This window comes from Varroa destructor, unplaced genomic scaffold (assembly GCF_002443255.2).
Source record: "Varroa destructor unplaced genomic scaffold, Vdes_3.0 BEIS01000004.1, whole genome shotgun sequence".
Lineage (NCBI taxonomy): Eukaryota > Metazoa > Arthropoda > Arachnida > Mesostigmata > Varroidae > Varroa > Varroa destructor.
Genome location: NW_019211457.1, coordinates 44,348,809 through 44,353,993, shown reverse-complemented (window position 1 = coordinate 44,353,993; position 5,185 = coordinate 44,348,809).

Below are 5,185 nucleotides of genomic sequence, written 5' to 3'. Positions count from 1 at the left end.
TACTTTTCACTGAACTGTCGATTAAAGACAGTTATTTGGGTCGCGATGCCTTACAAACCGATGGAAGTAAACGGGCGTTGGGAAATACGAGGAGTCTACGAGACAGGAATGTGACGGACTGACGGATGGTTCAGTGATACCCGAATTATATATATAGTACGGATAGATCTATAACGCATTGCAGATCTGTCTCTAACCGAATCACGGCGTGTAGAATGCTTCCCATCACCTGTACATTCAACAAAGATTACTCCGGCCCGGTAGAACATAGAATCCTTCACCCAAGAATCTCCCGAAGGGTTGTTAGCGGTAGAATTTTCATGGATGCAGTTTATGTTAGCAGGAGTTTTAGAGATGCTATCAGCAAAAGTTCGGGATATGTCAGAGTGAAAGTTCGTTAGAAGTTCGTGCGCGTCATTCGCATGTCCAGCGGGCCAATCGTTACTCGCAAGAGACCACTGGAGGGAGACAAGGAGATTGGAAAAAGATGGAGAAGAATAGACAGAGAAGTGGAAAAAAAAGTTGATTTTAGCATATCTTACAATTTTTGTTATCTAAGCATTGGTTGAGGTTTTGTGCTACAGGAGAGCTGTATATTATGATCCTAACGGTCGAATGTTATTCCCTATACATACGATATATATTAAGAGATATTGTATGGATAGGAATATGGCGCTCGATCGACACGCACGAACTAAGCTAATGGCTACATCCGATAACGAGCAGAGAGTGGCTTCTGTAGGGAGAGAATGTTACCTCATTATAACAGGAACGCTGTCCATCGAACGTCTAGGCTAGCGTGACAAACCCATCACGCAACTGCTCATTCCCATCCGAAACAATGGCGTGTTTTACGCACGTTTTATGGTCTTCGAAGGAGGGCATTGTGAGTGAATGGACGAGCCGGCTTCAAATTGAAATTCCCTCCGACATGACAAAACGACAAATGAGATTTTAGAGTTGATTGGCTGGTCCCTTAGTAGGTAACATGGTGACGAGTATTTTACGGTAGAACTACGATTTGAAACTAGAGTACGTCTTTAGCGGACCGACTGTCTGCTCTGCTATACGCTGGCGCCCACGATTGCGTTATAGACCGATGTGAACGATGGAACTGTACAACGGAGTTCGATGCCGTACAAGCGGGGATACATGTTTTTAAAATGATAAGGGGTGATTTTGAATGGGAATATTAATATAGGCAAACATTAGAAACGATTGTTGCATTTTTCGTATGCAAACAAAAACAATGATACTGAGCTCCTGGCAACAATTGAAAACCGTTACGTATTTTTTAACATTACTGTTATAGTTGTTTTGACGCATATTTATTGGTCGATTTTCGCATATGCCATCTCGCAGATTAATGTTGTCTGATAGGTACATGCGAAAAAGCGTATAGGTAGGCAATTTTATTTTTATCAATCATAGCTGAAAATTTAGGCAGTCGGTTGCTGTTCAAAGGTTTGTTCTACGCGACGAACGACCTGAGTTCAGTGGTATGTACAAGATACAGGTACGTGCAATTTTTCTCGTGTAGTGTTTATCTGCTGAAGTGGAACAAAGCTTGTGCACCAAGGCTTGTGCCCGGTTCATAAAACTATCAGAAGCTCCCAGAATCGACCCAGATAGTCCCAGGTGCTCTGACTGATAACGAATTTTAGACTGTGCTGCACTAAATATAGATAATTGTGATAATATCCTATATGCGAAATCAAAAAGTTTCGTAGTGGAATCACGAGCAGCGTCTTTTTTAACAGCATGCTTGTTCGTTCTGCTGGCTCTAACCGTAGTACTATTTAGGCTGACCAGTCTAACACGTCCTTTTCATGACGACCCTTTTTCTTCGCCTCATTAAAAATCTTCACGTACCAAGGCAGGTAGACAAGGTTCACCAAAATGAAAAGCAACGCTCGATTTAAATGATTTCCAAATTCGTCCTCTCCGTGAATTAGACTCGTTAGTTTCCGATGCGAGTATTTATTACGATCAATCTCTTAAATTAACCGGTTCACAAACAGAGTTAGATTTGAGCTTGCGAGTTTCTAAAGGGACTACTACCTTTCACAGTCACTGCGGTAGTCTTCTCTGTTCACCTACTGAAAGATCAAATCTGCGTAGAATTTGTATCATATTTTGCGAAGCGATCTTTGGTACTTCCGGGAAACCAAGCGCCAGCATCCGTGTTATACGGATCGGTCACGTCTGGTAGAATCAAACCACGTAAACTTGTATCCACTGAAGTTCGATATTGTTAACTTCGAAAATGCACTTTGACGTAGGTCCTAACTTGAAGTATGTAGTTAGGTGGGACGCCGTGGTGGATGCAGTATCGGCCGTATTGCTCGCTGGTTTTTTTTTCATTTATCGGCGTACTCTATTGCATTGCTATTTGAAAGATCTCATCGCTCATATGACTCGTAATACATGCGATGCTCGTAATATATACGGTGCGCAAGAGAACGCGATCACTGGCCAATCGTTTCCCGTCAAAATAGCGTACGTCATTTGTCACTGATTATAGATCCAACCGATCCGCCATTTGAGTGATGACGGGTTTTCTCTCGACCTGTAACCAATGAAACAACGTCTCTGGTGAACGCACGCAGTAACTTTACAACTTTTACCGTGTGCGTCTAGCTTTCTCGTATGACCATCTTGTTCATCGGACATTTCCTGGAGTAAAGTTCGATGTAATGAAACGATATCTTGATATATGAAACGACGATCCTTGCAGCTTGCCTTGTTTTTCGAAGGTATTTCCTAGTGTATGACTGTGAACCTCGTGAAGCGAAAATCGTAATCTTTTACCGAGTGAAAACCTGGACTATCTCCGAGCGCACGAATGTCTGTCGAAGCTGTCCATTTTTTCCCTGCTCCGTGTAAGTACAGAGATAGTACTGATCGTCGCCTATAACAACTTTGCCGAAGAATCTGCTTATTGTTTGCGTGTCGCTTGGTACCAATTGAGATGCTGAGCGCATTGTGTCCCTTACTCAGTCCATGGGGCGTCCAAACATCTATTTTCGATAAAACCACAAGTTCAAGACATAACAACATTTATCAGCCAGCGCGTGGGTTTGTTTTGCAGATCACCCTCAAAGAGTCCGCTTAGTTATTGTCTCGTCATTTTTTATTCCAACATAGTGTGGTAACATAGTAATTAAAAAATTATGCTCAGTAGCTCTTGTAGGAGGGTCTCACAAACGGACCTGTAGATAGATTTACAGTTTGACTATGAATGAGCCAAACTCGTATAGGTTTTCGTCGGGTCCTAGCAAATTATCTGTACAAGCAAACGCGAGTAGAGAAGTTATGTAGATCCAAATAGAATATATCTATGCCATTTTGTACCACTGAGAGGTAAAGGTTAGAGAATGAGCGCGTCTATGAGTCGTGACGGAGACGTTCAGATAAGATTTGTAGCTGGTCATTATTAAATATAATAATGCACACCGTTCTCGGCGTACACCGTTGTCGATGACGCGCGCGACTGGAGCCCATCCCCAGCAAAACTGATACACTTACTAACTGCTCTAATAGAACAAAGTTTCATAGAACAACAATTGTGCGGCATAACCGCACGAATATCCGTTGTATTTCCTATAATAAAAATTAACGAATTCGAGGGCTCAATCGCAAACTGTTCAATGTTGTTACTATGAGAACGTTCGGCTGTCTGCACGTTCTAGTACGAGGAGAAACGTGCGCGTGCATGAAATACAAAAAAAAATTTCAGAAGTTTTTCATGCGCATTTCTTTGCCTAAAATCTTTTATAAACTAAACAATTGGTTTTATATGGATATATTCATTTCGACCCTAGGAGAGACTGCGGTTTCTTGGCACGTAATAAAGTGTCTATGTACTATTGAATTTGAGACGAATACTTTCTTCGAAGAAAACATTTCAAACACATAATAGCGATTATTATAATGTAACGGCATGGTAAGCTGGCATTGAATAAAAATGAATAAGTTTCAGTCAACTCGCGACATTATCTTTACGAGTATGGAACTTGACCTTCTACGCCACCAATTCAATTAAAATGAGTAGAAGACTCCATAAAATCCCGTAAAAGATAATATGCGAAAAAAAGGTAAATACAGGATCTTTGTTAGCCAATTTAGCTGGGTTCGGCTCCAGCAATCGATAATAAACAACGAATACAGTTTCATCAATTAGCCCGAAGACCGGTATGTGTAAATTGGAAAACTGAGTTTTCTAGGTGACGACAACCTTAATCCTAGCGGTAACGGGCGCCATAAGCATCCACGATTGGCCTGGCTCAATAAAATTGCTCAGCTGGCCTATTTTCAGCTGATACCTTGCTGTTATCGAACACTGGAAGGCTCAATTCGAAAACTGCGTAGCAGTAGACCAAGTTGTTGCTTCTCCATTTACTCGGCTGATTCCAGATCGTAGGAACACCGAATGGAATAATTGACCGGCGGTAGACAATATATAAATTCCCGGAAGGTACGATCCTGATTTAGGGATAGTTTGTGGCACTACCAAGGTTTTAGCATACTGGCTCAATTGAAAATCCTTTAAAAAAAGAGATAAGAGGCAAAATATTTAGGGCCATATCCCCTCTTTATACTGTATCAACCGAATGCTCAGAACTTCACAGATGGAAGGTTTTATGACTTGTTGGTTTCCCATTGATTACGTACATAACTTAGTAAATTTCTCACAAGCTAGTTCATTATATTAGACCGTCACTGGATTGCGCTAATAATTTTTTTTAATATATGTAATGACTGAAACAACGTAAGTGCTTTACGATTTCTGTGATAAACAAGCAATATCGTACTACAGGATTTCCTGTAGACTAAGTTTTTGCATCGAGCCTGCTTAGGTCTCCTATATTTTCTCTCCAATGTGTGGTTCGTTGACGCTCAGTGAGCTATTTCATGGGTCCTGATTTGCGGGGCGATATGTTACTTGACGAGCGAATCTGCTTAGATGACACTGGCCTATTTGGAGGACAGCTCCACCGCAACGGCTTGTCCCAGCCCGAATAGTAGGAACAGCTTCGAAATAACACTGTGATCTAAACAAGATGCTCCTTTACGATTATTGAAGATTTCTGGTAAGCTATAAAAAGTTAATGTTATAATAAACGACACTAATTAATTGTATCTACGGTGAAATGTCTGAGGATCATAAACGCATTTAACTCTT